This window comes from Schistocerca serialis, chromosome 12, assembly GCF_023864345.2.
Source record: "Schistocerca serialis cubense isolate TAMUIC-IGC-003099 chromosome 12, iqSchSeri2.2, whole genome shotgun sequence".
Classification (NCBI taxonomy): Eukaryota; Metazoa; Arthropoda; class Insecta; order Orthoptera; family Acrididae; genus Schistocerca; species Schistocerca serialis.
Window position 1 is genome coordinate 28,704,730 of NC_064649.1, and position 21,070 is coordinate 28,725,799.

At 40.6% G+C, this 21,070-nt stretch overlaps 1 protein-coding gene across 1 annotated transcript in view; it reads right to left on the minus strand.

The window, feature by feature from the left end:
- The window catches only part of LOC126428111 (corticotropin-releasing factor-binding protein), a 1,025,460-nt gene extending 1,021,411 nt beyond the window's left edge, over positions 1-4,049 (minus strand). Inside the window, exon 1 of the mRNA XM_050090015.1 lies at positions 3,895-4,049. The gene's annotated coding sequence lies outside the window, so the exon portion shown is untranslated. The remainder of the gene's footprint in view (positions 1-3,894) is intronic.
- Positions 4,050-21,070: the final 17,021 nt, after the last annotated feature.

The window sequence follows — 21,070 nt, forward strand, 5'->3', positions numbered from 1 at the left end:
TGCGTTATATATTGTAAGCAGTGCTACAATGATTTTTATGTATAATGTCCAATGGCGCAAAGCGAATAAGTGAGACATAAGCGCAATAGCACTTGTCCACATAAGAAGTCATATGGACATTTACTACATTCGCCTGAAGATGTGGTGAAAAGTGTTGGAAACGCTTGGAGGGTGTCATTAAAAAAAATGATACATGAGCTATTTTGATTCCTTTCGGAAAACTGAAGGCATCGCAAACGAGTAAAGTAAACATGCATGTCTACATTCCAGTTATGCTACTTTGGTTGGTCGGTTGATTCGTGGAAGGTGACCAAACAGTGACGTCATCGGTCCCATGAGAATAGTGAAGGATGGGTAAGGAAGTCGGCCGTGCCCTTTCAAAGGAACCATCCCGGCATTTGCCTGAAGTGATTTAGGGAAACCTTAAATCAGGATGGCCGGACGCGGGTTTGAACCGTCGTCCTCCCGAATGCGAGTCCAGGGTGCTAACCACTGCACCACCTCGCTCGGTCATGCTACTTGCAAAAACAGTTTATAGCAGGAAAAAAATTATAGAGGTTTAATATGTTGCAAATTTCGTCAAACAAAAATTGTACATCTTATAAGTATGCAGAAACGAGACTTGACATACATTTCTGGATCGATTCTTTTTCTTGAGCGTAGTCCACAGCCATGTAATTTTTCTCCGGGGACAACCTTTTTCTCAAATAATGGATAATCCAGGATGGAATGTAACAATATTATGAGAAGGAAAGTTACGACTCACCATATAGCGGAGATGCTGAGTCGCAGATAGACACACACACACACACACACACACACACACACACTTGTTAGTCAGGTTTATTTCTAATCACCAGGATTCCAGTATCAACCATGGGCTCACATCCATAGGCAGAAGAAATGGCATGAAATGCATATACATACTTGAAAATGCTTGCTCAAAAGTTTATGATGTACAATTAAACACAACGAATTTTATTTGAAATTGGACCTATGGCCGAAATTGCAATCTTGGTGACTGGATACAAAACTGACAGTCAAAAGGCCAAAAAGGACTTTTAAAAAAAATTGCAGATGCTGTTTTGGTGACTTAAATTAACAACAATGTCAGTGTCTGTCTGTTATACTGCATACAAATTTCTGTATTAGAATAAGATATATCGACATGAGAAATGCGTAAGTTTTAACAGAGTATGTCGTCTTTATTTGCTGCGTTTGGTCTATAAACTCATAAATTGACTTTCTGATATACATAAAATTGAAACTTTGAAAGATTTTGGTATACTGAAATATTAAGGTACACGTAAGCAATAGTCAAATTAATAGACCATATTAACTGTTACCATACTGTTAACTTTAACTTTTTCTTCTTTGAAATTTTATTAGCCTTTATAGTGAGAGATGATAAAGCAATATGGACTTCATACACTTTACGTAGCAAACACAGATTTTTTTCACTGCCATGACGACAAAACAAAATTTTTCTGATAACACGATTCACTTTTTTTAGCAAACTGTCTTGTAATCTTGTCACTAGTTCGCTATGACACCAGAAAGTGACTGAGTATGTCATACGGTATGCTATTTCATTCTGCAGTCTGTTTCAGTTACAAGTGGACCACATGGCAACAGGAACTAAATATCAGTCAGCAAAAACGCAGTTAGACGCACCTCTCGCGAGTTACCTGCAAAATCTGCTTTGAAGTTTTCCGATCCTCCTCCATATACTAAAGCAAGGTCGGTTTTTCTCGACACGCCTGGCTGTGTGGTACAATTCCGGCCTATCAGGTAATCGGTGCAGGTTCGATTCACAGTTCTGGCACAGTTATAGACAAATGTGCATGTTCCAAGAAGATTTCCCTAAAGTGCAAAATACTTAAGGATGAAAAAGAATTTAGCTTGTAATTTTTTAATTTAAGAAATCTTTGATAAAAGATCAGTAACTAAGAATTTATATTTGCAATGAAAACTGGATTTTTGTGTGTGATACGTAATTAGAACTAATTTGGCGCCCATTTCTCATCAAAATAGCAATTTGCTATCTGTTAATTAACATTTATTTGATAAATTTTATAATTAAATGAGTAGTTGCCAGAACTGAATGGAAAAAAATAATCGAAACAAGAGTCGAACCATCTATTGGCAGTCTCGAGCACTACTGATTTTTTCCTCATCTTTGTATACCTTAAACGTCACGGAGCTGCTAATACAACAGGCAACTCGTTTAAAAATTTACACCAGCTGGAAATCTAACCTCAAACCTCCGCAGGGCAGACAAGCTTTCCACCGCACAGCCAGAAGGCCTATCGGGGGAAACCGAACTTCCTTTAGCATAAGATGTTAGTTTCTCGAGAATACTTAAGAGGTGCTCCGAACTGTTTTCGAGGATAAATATTTGAGTTCTGAACTTCACGCATCATAAATACAAAAAATTACTAAAATTAAAATCCAATGTGGTCCCCTGGTTAGAATGCCACACAAAATTATCAGTGAATTCATACTTTTTATGGCAGAGGAAGGAGTGATTCGATTTCAATATGGTTTGCTAAAGAACTGAACACAGCAATCGACAAAAAATTGTATTATCGCTCTGATGGTGAATTCATTTTGTGTTGAAATAAGATGAAGTCATGGGTTTTCTTTCGCATGAAAGCTAAATAACTTATCAATGAACCTTTGTAGCTGTGCAGTTTTGATGTGTATGATGAAGACCAAAGTAAGAGATTATAATAAGGAACTACGTACGTTATGTATTACCTGCTGACAATACATGTCACAGCAGCAGAGTGTTAGCAACAAAATCCAAAATTTATATGGCAAAAAGTTTGAATAAATAACAGAGTACTAATATCAACATCGGTTGTCGGCATTTGTGTGTCAAAAATTACCACCACTTTAAATTCTACCCACTATGATAGTAGAGAGAGCACTGATTGAATATGTCAGAAGGCGAACTATTTGAAACTATATTACTTAGTATGCCCTACGATATTTTGAACTAGCAGGCTTACTATTGTCATAGCGGAAGACATTATTCGACCTGAAGATGGTTTGCTAAAACTAACTAAACAGGTAATTACAACAATTTTGTCTGATCTTGTTGACAGGGAATTAATACTCTGTTAGAATCAGGAGTCATTATCGGTTCTCTTTTTGAATAAAAAGTTGATCAAGCTATTAAGAAAGGTAGCCTAAATTTCATCGTTAGAGCTTGGGTGCTGTGCAACTTCGATGCATATCATTAAAGTCTTATTAGTAAGAGGTTACAATAATGGGTTACGTAGATGATGACTTTAAATAACGATTGACAATAAATGCTCTGGCGGCAGATGATTGTCGCCAATGACCGAACTGTCCTGGCAAACAAGTTTGAATATTAATACTAATAATATTAATAATAATAATAATAATAATGAAAGCAACTTTTAGCGGATCTTTCATGTAAAAAGTGAACATCATATAAAAAATTTTTCACTGAAAACGTCTTAGCAAATGAAACTGTTACACATTTCATGAATAAAAACAGATTTTGGATTTTTCAGATTTCTATTTCCGATTAATATTTCAGAGCGAAAGTTTCACCGCGAGGGTCTCTAACATTCAGTCAAGGTTTTTGATCATGACCTGGCAAAGTAGATGCAACTGAGGGAGATTATGTTGAGCATCTGCCAGGCCACATCAGAATGAAAAAACCTCGAGTGAATGTATGAAATGCTGATAATGGGAGATATATATATATATATACAATCATTCGTGAAAAATGTGCCATTCACTATCTCTGTGTAGCACATGAAACTATTATGGGTTCCACGAAAAAAAATTTAAAAATATTAATTTGATAAACATTAATTTTTTCCCCAGTTTGTAGTGGTGAGGGATATTGCTGCTTACCTGCGGAGACTGGCACGCGGGAACCTCGCTGTCGCGTGGAGGATGCGTCGTCCGTCGACGTCTGGCCGCGATCGCTGCGCAGAGAGGGGGTGCCGAGTGACAGGTGGTTGGTTTGGTGTGTTTATCTGTGCGGGTCTGCTGTTGCTGGCAGAGCGGCGCGCGACGAAGTAGCGCAGCGCCTGGGCCCGCGCCGGCTTTTATAGGCGAATTTCGCGCATGCGCACGGGCGCGCCGTCCCCCGCCAGCGCTCGCGACACCCCGCCTCTCCCTGCCGCGGCCCACCTGTCGGGGGGGTGGCTCGGCCGGTGTGGGTGGAAGGCGTTTCGCGAGCGTAGGCGCTCCGCCGTTCTGGCAGGCGCGAAGCTAAAAGCTGGCGCCCCTGCGTGACTGCCGCACGCCTACTGGCAGTGGGGAAGGCAAGAGGCGGAGAAAACGAACCACTGCGAGTACTGTGTCGCGGGTTGCATACTTTACAAATTAAGGCGCCGCTCTTACATCGCGCTTCCTTTGTACGCGCTGCAGATCGCCGAGTACGATACCAATCATGTTTTTCAAGAATGTTCTGTATCTATATATACAAAAGATACTGTCCCGACTGATTCACTCACTCACACCATACCTCATCCCAGACCTCTGAGGACAGAAACTTGATATTTGGAGATAGTGTGGATCTTATACCGTAGGCGTAGTTCAACACGGGATTTTTCAAAATGGAATGGGTGTGGAATAGAGGATGAAAGTATTTTTTGGAAATACTTAACTATTAAGGAAAGTTTGAAAGTCAGACCTACAAAAATTGGAATTTGGTTTTATAGCGTCCCCAGCGAAATAATTTCTCTCTGTAAGTTTCGAGGGCAAAGAAATATAACAAAATTGATCTAAAGAGACGACAAGATACGCTCATTTGTTAATTTTTTAGTCGTCTTCACTTCTTCTCTTGTCTTGATTTCGAGTAGACGGACATCTTGCGAATGCTGGCAAATGTAAGCATATTTGTACTAATTAAGCAGATAATATATTCATTTAATATCATTGTTCACTTTTAATTTGTAAGAGGTGATCCCGATTTCATGTCCGCCTTCCTTGAATTAACAATCGCAGCGGCCAATGCAGCCAACGACGCCATTACGTGGCGATATTAACTTATAAAAGAATAGCGGAAGCGAAAAACTCGCCCGCTATTGACATAATATGCAATGGTTAACGGAGGTCAGAAGAAATACTCTCGCGCGTGTGTGGGCCGCCATACTAATTAACAACTAAAGATTTTCTGCTTTAAAGTGAACTGACTAGCCGAGGAAATTAATATGAAAAGTTTATTCCATTGTTCAACTTATATGATCATGTTTTAAAATTCAGCGAGTCTAACATTCATTAACGTAAAAAAATAATTTATACTGAAGATTAAATTGATAAAAAAGGAGACCTTCACAAAAGCATTTAATTATACATCAAAATTGAATGAAATATTTTTATTAAGGCCCACCACGTAAGTCAGCAACAATCACCATCACCAATAAATTTTTGTGGTAAATAATACACTCCTGGAAATGGAAAAAAGAACACATTGACACCGGTGTGTCAGACCCACCACATCGATGTTGTCGCCAGTGGTTGGCGGAAGGTGCACGTGCCCGTCGACCTGGGACGGGACCGCAGCGACGCACGGATGCACGCCAAGACCGTAGGATCCTGCGCAGTGCCGTAGGGGACCGCACCGCCACTTCGCAGCAAATTAGGGACACTGTTGCTCCTGGGGTATCGGCGAGGACCATTCGCAACCGTCTCCATGAAGCTGGGCTACGATCCCGCACACCGTTAGGCCGTCTTCCGCTCACGCCCCAACATCGTGCAGCCCGCCTCCAGTGGTGTCGCGACAGGCGTGAATGGAGGGACGAATGGAGACGTGTCGTCTTCAGCGATGAGAGTCGCTTCTGCCTTGGTGCCAATGATGGTCGTATGCGTGTTTGGCGCCGTGCAGGTGAGCGCCACAATCAGGACTGCATACGACCGAGGCACACAGGGCCAACACCCGGCGTCATGGTGTGGGGAGCGATCTCCTACACTGGCCGTACACCACTGGTGATCGTCGAGGGGACACTGAATAGTGCACGGTACACCCAAACCGTCATCGAACCCATCGTTCTACCATTCCTAGACCGGCAAGGGAACTTGCTGTTCCAACAGGACAATGCACGTCCGCATGTATCCCGTGCCACCCAGCGTGCTCTAGAAGGTGTAAGTCAACTACCCTGGCCAGCAAGATCTCCGGATCTGTCCCCCATTGAGCATGTTTGGGACTGGATGAAGCGTCATCTCACGCGGTCTGCACGTCCAGCACGAACGCTGGTCCAACTGAGGCGCCAGGTGGAAATGGCATGGCAAGCCGTTCCACAGGACTACATCCAGCATCTCTACGATCGTCTCCATGGGAGAATAGCAGCCTGCATTGCTGCGAAAGGTGGATATACACTCTACTAGTGCCGACATTGTGCATGCTCTGTTGCCTGTGTCTATGTGACTGTGGTTCTGTCAGTGTGATCATGTGATGTATCTGACCCCAGGAATGTGTCAATAAAGTTTCCCCTTCCTGGGACAATGAATTCACGGTGTTCTTATTTCAATTTCCAGGAGTGTATATTAAATTACGACGGCAGGCGGACGCGAGAGTTTCTTGGTCAGAAATAAAAAATACGTGTTCCAGTATTTTTAAAAGCTTAACTCCAAGGGGGTGAAATAGTGGGTGAAAGCTTTTGTAAAATAAATTACTAAAGAGCTCCTGAAGAATTTGTAAAGCTGTGTCTATGAAAACCGGCATTTCATTTCTCGATTACAAATAAATACTTTCAGCGTTTTTTTGAAATCCAACCCATAAGGGTCAACATACGGGATGAAAGATTTTAGAGAAATATTTCATTATGCAATCATGTTTTAGCTAACTTTACGAAAATTTGTTATTGAGTTTTCTGTTAGAAACAAAAAAATACACATTTTACTCATTTTGGAAATTCAGACCCTAATGGGGTAGAATTGGGCATGAAACTTTTTACGAAAATATTTTGTTGTGAAAGAATTTTTAAAGCTACATTTTTCTGAACTCAATGTTTGGCTTCTCTATTAGCAAAGAAAAAAATACGTGTTTCACCGTTTTTGAAAATTCAACCACTAAGGCCATAAAATAGAGTCAGATTGACTCAGTGACTCATCATTGCCCAGCCCATTCCTACAGGGATAAAACAGGGGATGAAAGGCTTTTTGAAAATATATTGCTATTAAAGCAATTTTGAAACTAGAACTACAAGAACTTGTATTTGGTTTCTCAGTCAGAAATATAAAAGTACATGGTTCACATACTTGGAAATTCAACTACTAAGGGGATAAAATAGTGGGTAAAATTTTTTGAAAGTAAATCATAAGAAACGACTGAAACTTTTCAAACCTACATTATAAAATCTAGTATTTGAGTTCTGTGCCAGAAATAAATAATAGCGCGTTTTTGGAAATTCAAACCCTTGAGGCGGTGAGATACGGGATGAGAAGTTTTACGAATGAAAGTTCCTATAAAAATACCTCCACAACAATGCAAAAGGCATGATGAATAAAACCTTGGACCCCATCTACTACAAACGTTACTTCGTCAGAAGTACATTCGGAAGAGACCATCCTTCAATGGCCTTGATTAGCGTGAAAAGTTTAGGTGTTGCAGTTTCTGAATAACGTAAAAATTCGATTGAAGAAAACAAAAAGGTGTCTGCAGTAGACGCGAGCGAAGTACCGGGATCTACATCAATTGAAAACAAACACGAGTTTCAACTTTTTGCTAGACATTCCTTAGTTTTTAAAAAAAATCGTGTCTGAAGTTGATGAAGGAAAATATCGAAAACTCATCTAAAAACAAACTTTTTTATTAATACAGTATGGGGATTACCATCCGATTCTTAGTCTTGGCGTTTTCTTCATTCGTCATTCGGATAATATTGTGACACTCAAAATACTATTCTGTACCTTCTTTTAATTTTTTTAAGTGAAACATCGGGAGGCGCGTGTGTGTGTGTGTGTGTGTGTGTGTGTGTGTGTGTGTGTTTTCATCGTGATACACAGTACAAAAATATGCCTAAAGTATATTAAAATATGCCTAAAGTATATTAAAATGTGCCTAAAGTATATGATTGCGTAACCCTATTGATCATCTGTTCGTGATCGTTGTAGCAGTAGGTGAGGTGAAACTTATCACAGAAACCGGCAAAACATAAATATTTCTTGCACCATGGGAAGCAGACGAACGAAATCTCGCCACATTGACGTGTTTTCCGATACATTGTTCATGGAAAACATGTCTCATTTATGTTGCTAAAAAGAGGTCTGTCATATAATATGGATGGGTACCAAGTGCATAAAAGCGTATACTGCAAGACAGGCGTGGACAACTGCTTATGGACCAACGCACGCATGAATTTTGGACAGCATCCGCCCTATCCCGTCATTCTCTGCTCTAATGTGATGTACCACTATTCTGGAGTCTTGCGATAAAACTTTTTACCCTTCGGAAATAGTAAACGTCATACAGTTGACATAGGAGGTACATTTCGGTGATGTTACTTTGACGGTGTAGGCCATTTCAGCGTCATCATCTACGAAAGTCCTATCTATCGAGTCATGTATCACAATAACTTCCAATATATTGTATACTGAAGAGCCAAAGAAATTGGTACACCTGCCTAACATCGTGGATGGCCCCAGCGAACAGGCAGAAATGCCGCAACACGAAATAGCATGGACTCGAGTTATGTCTGAAATAGTGCTGGAGGGAACTGACACCGTGAATCCTGCAGGACTGTCCATAAATCCGTAAGAGTATGAGGGGGTGGTGATCTCTTGTGAACAGCACCTTGCAAGGCATCCTAGATATGCAAACTCAGAAGATTGTTCCTGGAGCCACTCTGCAGCAATTCCGGACGTCTGCGGTGCTGCATTGTCCTGCTGGAATTGCCCAATTCCGTCGGAATGTACAACTGACATGAATGGATGCAGGTGACCAGACGGATCGTTCACGTAAGTTTCACCTGTCACAGTCTTATCTAGACATACCAGGGGTCCCATATCACTGCAACTGCACACGGCCCACACCATTACAGAGCCCCCACCAGCTTCGACAGTCCCCTGCTGACATGCAGGGTCCATGGATTCATGAGGTTGTCTCCATACCCGTACACGTCTGTCCGCTCGATACAATCTGAAACGAGACTCATCCGACCAGGCAACAAGTTTCCAGTCATCCACAGCGCAGGGGAGGCGTAAAGCTTTGTGTCGTGCAGCCATCAAGGGTACACGAGTGAACCTTCGCCTCCGAAAGCCCATATCGATGATGTTTCGTTGAATGGTTCGCACGCTGACACTTATTGATGGCCCTGCACTGAAATCTGCAGCAATTTGCAGTCTGGCTGCACTTCTGTCACGTTGAACGATTCTCTTCAGTTGTCGTTAGCCCCTCTTGCAGGATCTTTCTCCGACCGCATGTCGGAGATTTGATGTTTTACCGGATTCCTGATATTCACGGTATACTGGTGAAATGGTCGTACGGTAAAGTCCCCTGTTCATGCTGTGTCCCATCGCTCGTTCGCCGACTATAACACCACGTTTAACCTCACTTAAATCTTGATAACTTGCTACTGTAGCAGCAGTAACCGACCTAACAACTGCCCAGACAATTGTTGTCTTATATAGGCGTTGCCGACCGCAGTGCCATAGTCTGCCTGTTTACATATCTCTGTAATAGAACACGCATGCCTATACCAGTTTATTTGGCGGTTCAGTGTAACTGAATACATTATATACACTTATTTATGAATCACACATCTTACTGAAAAAAGAATGAAAGAAAGGTGGTTTCATTATCAGATTTTCAGAGACAACGAAAAAAAAATGTTCAAATGTGTGTGAATTATTAAGGGAAGAAACTGCTGAGGTCATCGGTCGCTAGACTTACACACTACTTAAACTAACTTATGCTAAGAACAACACTCACACCCATGCCCGAGGGAGGACTCGAACCTCCGGCGGGAGTGGCCGCGCAACCCGTGACATGGCGCCTCAAACCGCACGGTCACTACGTGCGGCGACAACGAAAAGAAACATCCAATGATAAAAACACAACGACGAAGAATCGGAAACGAAGCAATAGCATGGTAGCCTAATGCCTTGACTGCTAGACCCCGACCTGTCTCTGCATTGAATGACGGCTACCCAAGCTTCAGCATGAAACATAAAAACTTTAGTATCTCTAACATTATTAACTTTGGCCCCATATTTTTCGATTGGTGCGTAAGTTGGTAGAGTTTTTCCGTAAGTTTAAATAAACACAACAGACACACATGACATATACTTTAGTCATAAATAATGTATCCTCCTTCACTGTTTACAAAAGTCTGCCAACACTGGAGTAAGTTTTAGATTCTGCAACCGTAGACTAAATCAAGTGGTTCTGATGCAAAGAATTCGTTCGGAGCACATTTTCATCCAGAAAGGAAGTTCCTTGAAGGTTGCTCGGTAGAGAACGGAAAACGTGAAAATTTGAGGGCGCAAGACCAGGTGGAAAAGGCTAATGCGGAATGGCATCCCAACCAAACTCCTGTAGGGTGTATGTTTTTCAGTCATGAACTTTGACACACATTTTTTTTCAAAAGCTACGGAGTGTCAAGAAAAAAATCAGTAAAGCATTTCCCTTTATTTTCAGTATAGAACGTTTGTAAAACTTGACCAATATCGGTGACTCACTCGTCAGACCCTCCCCTTGTGGGAACTGTGGCACTGCTGTCCCTTTACACCCGTCGACTCTGTCTTACCAAAGCATACAGGGGCGTAATACTAGTCGTGCTCTATTTCTTTTTATTTTTCAGTACGATAGACGAGTGTTGCGAGACTGTGGAGTGTGTATGACGAAAATTAATTAATGCAATGCACACAGCTGCATACGTGTTCCATTCGAGGAGGACTGCTGTCTGGAATAACTTTAATATTACAGTCCACACTTCAGACAAAAAACATACGAATTTCGGCCACTACAAACAAAACGGTTGTATTCCTGTTTAATCCAACTACGCGATACTGCACACACAGCAACTTCGCTTTTATATCTCTGCGGCGAAAAAGCGCTCTATTTGCGTATTCTTTTGCTCTTGGCAACTCGCCTTTATGAGCTAACAGCGAGCTTTGTGGCTTATCATTCGTTTCTGTAAATTTTTCAAAGGCTGTTATAAATCTATTTTAATAGTTAATCACTATTTACCGAATGAACTTCATCCTCATGTCATGTTTTCTGGTACTGTCGTTACAGACTTGGTAACATCTCTAGAGTGTGTATTAGTCAACATAATGTTAGATATTCTCTGAATAGATATAAAATATAAAAATAAATTTATAGCAGTCTTCGAAAAAGTTACAACCCCCCCCCCCCACACACACACACACGCACACACACACGCACGCACGCACATTATATATAAAGTTCTACCGTTTTGAAATAAAATTGGTTCAAATGGCTCTGAGCACTATGGGACTTAACATCTGAGGTCATCAGTCCCCTAGAGTTAGAACTACTTAAACCTAACCAACCTAAGGACATCACACACATCCATGCCCGAAGCAAGATTCGAACCTGCGACCGTAGCAGCAGCGCGGTTCCGAACTGAAGCGCCTAGAACCGCTCGGCCACAGCGGCCGCCGTCCACCAATATTAAGTCACTTACCATATTCGTACAACCAGCCTTGAATACCATCACGGTAGACATCTGAAGCTTGAGCATAACTGTCGATAAGTTGAAGGTTCTGTTAACAATCGCTTAAGGCACAGTTCTCGACACTTGGGGAAACTCATCACGTAATGTCGGATCGTAAAGTGCCTGTTCTCTCTCACTTTTTCCATCAACTTTCTGCACGAAATTGGCATCCTGATTTAGGTTTTCCTTGATTTCCCTAAATATATTCAAGCAAATGCCAGTATGGTTCCTTCAAAAGGGCAAGGCCGCTTTCTTCCCCATCATTCCCTAATCAGAGCTTGTGCTCCGTCTCTAATGACCTCACCGTCGACTGGACGTTTAACATTAATCTCCACCACCACCACCACCACCACCACCACCACCACCACCACCACCACCACCACCTCCCACCAAGTTGTCAGTAGTGACAAAATTGTCCACTTCGTTCCTTACCATGCACATTCATAAGACATACTTTTAAAGCTCTCATCCATTTCCCTACCATGCCATCGGTCGTATGTACGAAGAAGTGTAATCCATGCAGTTGTTGCAGCACGTTCAAATTTTCGAAAGTTATGATCATACGGCAGATTTCTGCGAGGATGTATTCACAACTGCTTGTATGATACGATAAGTTTCTTAATATTGGTGTAAATTATGTAGAAAAGTAGGTTGAAGTACAGGCTTTCATGTACAAATTAAATTGCCCAGAAATGCCTACTTCTTCAATTTTTTTTATTTAAAAACGAAACATAATTCTCGATTATTTCCTTTTAGGAGCACGTGCAACTTCAATCAATCGCAGCTTCAATCATTTTCTAGCATATCTTTAAGGAGAACATGAGACGTAAACCAATCGCAGCTTTTCCCTTTTCTTTTCTTCCCCAAAGGCTCTTCATTCTGTGTTCTTCCTTCACTTCGTCAGTCAGTTTTTCTCTGTTTCTTTCGCTGAGACTTTTTCAAGTTTCTTGTTTTTTTTTCCTTCTGACTGTTCTTATTTTGTATTTTCAACTGTTGCAGGTCGTCTTGTGTTTCTTTTATCCAACTGATCTTTAATTTGCTTGCATTAACAATGCTAAAAATTTTCGTTGTGAATCTCTTTTCATCCATCCTACATAGATCTCCGCAGAATTGTAGGCGTCTTTTCCTAAATTTATCTCAGATGTTGTCTGTGTGTTCGTAGAGTTACTTTGTAGGTCGTCTGACCGAAGATTCTCGTTGGAAAACAGCGCCGTAGATTTTTGTAACAACTTTTCAGTCTTGTTTCTATACATTATGAATTTTTGTCATCGCTCTAATAAACATGTGTTCTGTCGCTTACTAGGCTTATGGCAAAACAACCGTGGTTTAGTGCCGTAGTTTTGCATTACGATGTACAGCTGTTTTCTTTTTGTTTAGTGTTGACGTGTCACTTTGTACGCCTTCTGCAGTTTGATTAGTTTTTCTGTGTTGAAGATTGTGCTCAGTGCTGTGGGCTGGATGGTTTCCCCTTAGTAGTTCAAGTCGGTGACCTGTGAGACTTTTCCGTGCTCAATTTTCAGTGGAAGTTCCTCGGTTAATATGCTGTCCATACATTGAGTATATTCGTAGAAAATTTGGAGTCTGATTTTACAGGAGATGTTACCGATGATGGTGCCACTAAAGCGGAGTTACAGAATACAGTTTTCCGTGATTCCTTCACAAAAGAAGACAGAGTAGGTAGTCCAGAATTCGAAACCAGAACAGCTGTTAGCATGAGTGACATAAAAGTAGATATCTTAGGTGTTGCGAAACAATTCAAATAACTTAAAAAGGCAAGTGTTCCGGTCCAGATGGTATACCAATTAGGTTGCTTTCAGAGTATGCAGACACAATAGTGCCTTTCTAAGCAATCATATACAACCGCTCACTTGATGAAAGATCTGTTCCTAAAGACTGGAAAGTAGCACAGTTCACACCAATATTCAAGAAAGGAAATAGGAGTAACCCACTGTATTACAGACCCATATAACTGACCTCAATTTGCAGTAGGATTTCTGTGCATATACTGTACTCTATCATCATTCCACAACCGCAATACCAGATCGGATACGTCTAGCATCTTGGCTGTACCTTTACATAACACAAAATCTTTCTCCGTGTCATTCTCCATCTCAGCCATACGACTATGGAACGCGCTCCCCTGTGATCTGCGTCTTATCCAAAACCACTCAACATTCAAGAGGGAACTTAAGACTTACATATTAGGGACGGTATAGCCACCATTGTTGTGCCCCCCCTCATCTTTTTCTTTCTCCTCTCCATCATAGCTTCGAATTTTACCATTCTATTTCTCTTCCTCTAACCTATCTCTATATCTCTTTCACCCCATTCCATCGTCTTATGTCTCTGCTTGATGAGAATAACTCACAAGCTGCAAGAATATAACGAGAAAATTCCCAACTAGCAATAGGACTGACACTCATAAAAGAAAAATATGTTTACTTTCATATACATAGTCATTATTATTATTATTATAATCATTATTATTATTATTTTTATTATTCTTGATTGTTATAATTATTTTTTGATTGTTATAATTATCATTGTACTACTTTTATAATCTCTATTTTTTTAACATTAATACTGTATAACATGTTATATGTCCTAATTTTCTGTAGACACTGAAATTTGTTGAATCTGAGTATGCCTGGTTAGGTGTAAGAGAGGGCCTGAAGGCCCTAATCTTGCCAGGTAAAATAAATGCATAAATAAAAATAAATAAATTATCAATCACCTTGAAGAAAATGACGTATTGATTTATAACCAACACGGATTAAAAAAAAATAGGATCACATTTGAGGAAGTGGAGAAAATGGTCAATAGATTGCAGTGCAATAAAGCGGCTGGGGTGGATGAAATTAAGTCGGAACTCATCAAATACAGTGGAATGTCAGGTCTTAAATGGCTACACAGGATAATTGAAATAGCCTGGGAGTTGGGACAGGTTCCATCAGACTGGACAAAAGCAGTAATCACACCAATCTTTAAACATGGAAACAGAAAAGATTGTAACAACTACAGAGGTATCTCTTTAATCAGCGTTGTGGGTAAAATCTTCTCAGGTATTGTTGAAAGGAAAGTGCGAGTATTAGTTGAGGAGCAATTGGATGAAAATCAGTGTGGGTTTAGGCCTCTTAGAGGTTGTCAGGACCAGATCTTTAGCTTACGGCAAATAATGGAGAAGTCTTATGAGTGGAACAGGGAATTGTATCTATGCTTTATAGATCTAGAAAAGGCATATGACCGGGTTCCTAGGAGGAAGTTATTGTCTGTTCTACGAGATTATGGAATAGGAGGCAAACTTTTGCAAGCAATTAAAGGTCTTTACATGGATAGTGAGGCAGCAGTTAGAGTTGACGGTAAATTGAGTTCATGGTTCAGAGTAGTTTCAGGGGTAAGACAAGGCTGCAACCTGTCTCCACTGTTGTTCATATTATATATGGATCATATGTTGAAAACAATAGACTGGCTGGGTGAGATTAAGATGTGTGTACACAAAATAAGCAGTCTTGCATATGCTGATGACTTAGTTGTGATGGCAGATTCGATTGAAAGTTTGCAAAGTAATATTTCAGAGCTAGATCAGAAATGTAAGGACTATGGTACGAAGATTAGCATCTCCAAAACGAAACTAATGTCAGTGGGAAAGAGCTATAAACGGATTGAGTGCCAAATAGGAGGAACAAAGTTAGAACATGTGGATGGTTTCAAGTACTTAGGATGCATATTCTCACAGGATGGTAACATAGTGTAAGAACTGGAAGCGAAGTGTAGCTAAGCTAATGCAGTGAGCGCTCAGCTACGATCTACTCTCTTCTGCAAGAAGGAAGTCAGTGCCAAGACTAAGTTATCTGTGCACCGTTCAATCTTTCGACCAACTTTGTTGTATGGGAGCAAAAGCTGGGTGGATTCAGGTTACCTTATCAAAAAGGTTGAGGTTACGGATATGAAAGTAGCTAGGATGATTGCAGGTACCAGTAGATGGGAACAATGGCAGGAGGGTATCCACAATGAGGAAATCAAAGAAAAACTGGGAATGAACTCTATATATGTAGCAGTCAGGGCGAACAGGCTTAGATGGTGGGGTCATGTTACACGCATGGGAGAAGCAAGGTTACCCAAGAGACTCATGGGCTCAGCAGTAGAGGGTAGGAGGAGTCGGGGCAGACCAAGGAGAAGATACCTGGATTCGGTTAAGAATTATTTTGAAGTAATAGGCTTAACATCAGAAGAGGCACCAATGTTAGCACGGAATAGGGGATCATGGAGGAATTTTATAAAGGGGACTATGCTCCAGACTGAACGCTGAAAGGCATAATCAGTCTTAAATGATGATGATGATGATGATGATGATGATGATGAGTAGTGTAGATGTGTAGAGTTTCACACATACGCACACAAAGCGTAGCAAAACTCTAAACACGTCCTCAAATACCAGTCATAGCTGACCGAGAGCTTTATCTCGGTATTTCGTTCATCTACCTTACGATATCACCATTTTCAGATGAGTTACAATAGGTATGTACGTGCACGGAGTGTCTCGCTTCAGCGACGTTGAAAGTGTAAGTGTACAATAATCGTGGTCAACAACAATTTTGCGTCTGGCATTTGAAATACGAATCCTTACGCATATCTGATTGTAGAATCGGAAGACACACTTAGAAATATGCTATCATGTAAAGTTTTTCGGTACCTTTAAAGTTGGTTATTTTTTTATATTTTCTACATCCATATCTACATGACTACTCTGCAGATCACAAATACGCGTGTACCGCGATTTATTTTCAAAACAATATTTTTAAGAATTTATTTTATTTACTAGCAATTCATCAAGAACATTAACACATTTAATCACACTATGTAAGCGTGGAAGTAGTTGCCCGTGAGTAACTGATGATATCATAATCAAATTCCTTTTCACAATGGGAATTTATACACTTTAATAGTGCCTAAAAGCCTTTTTTAAAAGAAACAGATTTAAAATTATAATCAGAAGGGACCCTCTAAGTATCAAGTTACAGTTTATTCAGAGGCAGAAAGAAACAAGTTTTGACTGTATGAGCTTTCGGGTAGAGAACCTTGCCTTTTTTTATGTTTTTTACTAGCACTTCGGACGACAGACAGACACTAACTGCCTAACAAATGCGGACGAGAGACAGACTAGCAAACTGGGGACGAGAGACTGACCCAGACTGACCTCCTGGCGAGCTCATAGCGCCCCTTAAATGCACGTGAACAGTCAACCTTTCCTCTCTCCAACAAGAGGCAGACACCAAAGCTGCGATTGCCACAGCGGCGCCACTGCCAGAAACGGAGGGCGACTGCCTCACACCTCGCGCTAGGGCGCGCTCTTCAAAACAGCAAATTTTACCACGGCTCAAAGCGCCTAGCTGTTTCTCTACCGTTCCAGTCTCAAACAGCGCGCAAGGGAAAACGAGCACTTAAATCTGTCTGTGAGAGCCCTGATTTCTCTTATTTTATCGTGATGACAATTTCTACCTATGTAGGTGGGTGCCAACAGAATGTTTTTGCAATCGGGGGAAAAACTGGTGATTGAAATTCCATGAGAAGAACCTGCAAAATCGAAAAACCGGTCTTCTTTTGGCGATTACCACACCAACTCGCGTATCAGGCCCGTGGCACTCTCCCCCCTATTTCGCGGTAATACGAAACGAGCTGTCCTATCGGATGCAAATCCGACACCACTCGGCACTAGTCCAGAAGAGGCTGGAGAGGCGTGGTGTAAGCAGTCTCTCTAATACACCTGTTGCACTTTTTAAGTGATCTGGCAACAAATCGCAATCTATGCTTTGCTTTCCCTACAACATTATCTATGTGACAGTTCCATTTTAAGTTATTCGTAACTGCAATCTGTAAATATTTAGTTCAATTCACAGCCTTTAGATTTTAGAGTAACCAAAATTTTGCGGATTCCGTTTAGTACTCATGTCGATGACTTCACACTTCCCATTATTTAGAATCAATTGTCACTTGTTTTATTTCTCTATATATTCCGAATATACAGTGTGTCCCACTTATCTTGACCACTCAAAATGACTGTCAGTCCTGAAACAAAATATAAATCTATCAAGCAAATGAGTTTAGGTATCAGGAGTACATAACCAGCATGATTTCATTTCTCGTAACTTTGTTCGTTACGAAGGCATCAACAACAGTATGTCTGTTTTTAACTAGCAGTGTAAGTTTTTTATTCGATAATCCACCTCTCGTCCTCAACATCTCTTCAAAAACGTACCACAAAATTGACTGATTCTTCCGCACTAGCACACGGAAACACGAGGAAGATAAACTTCGGTAATCTACTCAACTGTCTTCAATCGAAGGCACGTGTGAGTACTGTGTGTGAGTACAACGTACAACAACGAAGAGACGGTAGAAATGCTATTCATCTATGGAGAGTGTAAGTTAGCAGAACGGTAACTGCAATGTCTCCCTGTTTGCAATACAGTTAGGAATCCAAAGAGATAATTAATGTTTAAGAATTTTTGTAAAACAAGAGAACGAAAGAAAACACTTTTCAAAGGCATGAAAAATCAACTTGTGGTATAACCTAACTTACCTCACCTGAAACTGCAAATTATGGTTTCTTTTTTTTGCATTTTTTTCAAAGAAACGCTCGCATATTTCCCGTTCTGCCTCCTACACGGAGCAGAATGGTATAAAGTAATTTTTTGTGAAATTACTGCATAAACGCTGAAATCATTAGCAATATGACCTTAAACGTAAGACGTGAAGTAGTTTAATGAACAACTTAGACTAAAGAACCCTCAGAAAAATCGTTAACAATAATTAATACCGTTGTCTTTCAGTGAATGGTACACTGTGATACATTTTTGAATAGGTCTTTAGCAGAGGAAATGAATTACCGAATAAAAAACACAAGGTGCCATTTAAAAAAGTCATACCGCTGTTCATATCTTTGTAAAAAGCAAAGCTACAACGAACTCAATCATACTGATTGATGCCCCTAAAGAGCATTTGCTTGAAACATATTGTAGTTTGCATCTGGACAAGGAGTTATTTAGGGTGGTCAAGATAAATGAGAAGAAAGCTAGAGCCGTAAGTTGCCTATGTAGTGGTTTCGAGGAGGAACAAAAGTTTGATTTTCAGTACTTCATATGATTATTCACCCAATCACAAAAATTTAAAATGGTGTCATAACTTACTCATGAAAAGGTATAAACGTACACTGAAATTTAGCACAGTACGTCATGTATTAAAAGGACCATTTCAGCATCAGGCAAAAGGGTTTTAATTTATTCCTCCTTTGCTAGCAACTCTATTCGCAACACTTTTTGTAGACAGTATACACAGATACCGCTGAATGTTCTTGAAAAATTATTTCATTGTATTAGACATAGTTCAGGAGAAAAACTAGCTTTTCAAGGAAAGTACCACTTTTTCTTTTGATTTCTTTTCATTAGTGTATGGTTGAACAGTCGCAAACTAATAAAGACAACATAATTACGCTTATGCGTCTTCAACCGTAAAAGTTGGGAATATTAAACGTCAAATAATTTAACGCGTTTACTCATTTACAATGTAGTTATACTCTTGAAACTTTTGTAAATGGGACTGAGGTTATTTGTAGAGTCGACGTTGGGAATGGGAGGGGGTAGGGGGATTATTGGCTGCCCAATAGTAGCGTAAAATTGAACCTTGCAGCTTTTCTGACCAGGGCTACTAAACTACGCAGTGGCAAGATTGTACAAACCATGGCATTTCAACGTTGGTTGAGCACTCACGTCTGTAATAAGTATCTCCATTGCATGTTACCTTTAGACTGATGGAATGATGGTCCACGTTGCTGTGGGATCTGCAGGATTCCGTATTTCTTCTTCAGTCAGGCCCGCCGTAATCTTCAGGCAAGCAGAACAGCTCACGTCTCAATACACGACTGGTGGCTCTTGTATTTCACTGCACGTTGCGTAGCAACGGACAGCGAGAAAAGAACAATAGCCACAGATTTTCGTGGAGCGGTGTGGATGCGCCTTAGGTCGAGATGAACCCGCAATACTGTGTGGCGTAGCTGGTTGTCTATATGGAAGTTTGTAGGCGTAATATTTCGATTACACAAATGTCCAGTGAAGAAATTACTGTAATGGCTGCAACTGTGTATTAATGAAACCCATCTCGCTCTTAACATACTCCGTATTCAGAAAAACAGCGCCTTAAGACTCCTGTAAAGGAACGAACAATTCGTCAAACTATACTAGTTTGTCGAATGATTTCTGAGTGTGGAGATTTGTTTGACGTGTTTGTCAAACATGCGCTGACGTGTTTGAGGGAAAATTTGATTGGCAGCCGATTTGAGCAGATGGCATAGGCTGTTCTTGTCGCAGCCCATGTTTAACGAGAAAGCTCTTTTGTTCTAATGTTTCAGCAGAACGAAAATACACAATGGAATTTTGTCCCAGTTTTCGTAACCAAGCGAAGAGTGGGAAGTGGAAAAAATGGGGTACCAAACTGACCAGCGTGCGTTGTTAATTTGCGGAAAAAATTTAATTGAAGTTTTCTGCCGGATTAAAGCTGTGTGCCTGACTGAGCTATACAAGCACGATTCATGGACCGTCCTCACAGCTTTACTTCCGCCAGTATCTCCTTTCCCACCGTCCGAACTTTACATAAGCTCTCTTGTCAAGCTTGCAGGACTAGCAATCCTGCAAGAAAGAAGACTGCGGGACATGGCTTTGCCACAGGATGGGGGAATATTTCCAGAACTAAATTCCACTCTGCAGCAGACTGAACTTCGGGGAAGCCTGGAGTCAATAGAGCACTTGCCCTAGAAAGGCAAAGATTGCGGCTTCGAGTCCTGCTCTGACACACTTTTCATCTGCCGAGAAGCTACAAATGAGCATGCAGTCCGCTGAAGAGTGAAAAATTCAATTTCTAAAGGATTTAATTGCTTGAAAAGTAATCAGACTAATTAAGAAAACCCCACCAGACGAATATCCTCTAGTAATTTTTGAAATTCTAAGTTAAACACTGAACCTTAAATTCTTAATTGTCACCTTGATCTATACACTCTCAACAATAATGTCGACAGATATTTAAAAATATTGTACTTCATGCTTTCTGAAAATAAATATGAAAATAAAAGTTTGGAAAAGCGGTCAAATGTCTTGCGAGCTATAAAAGAAATAATGCACATTACAGGAAATATTTGACACGCTTCTGAATAATGTTCTAATCATGAGGCGGCGACTGAGAATATAAAGTTCAATTTTCAACTTAGAATCTTAGAGTTCTGAACAGCACTAGAGAATACTTGCCTGCTGGACAACGTAGACGTACAGTGTACTATCGTAGCCTAAGGCCTTGGCATGTTACTATAATCTATGACAGAAGGTGTAAAAACCTTCCAGCAATTTTTCACCGTG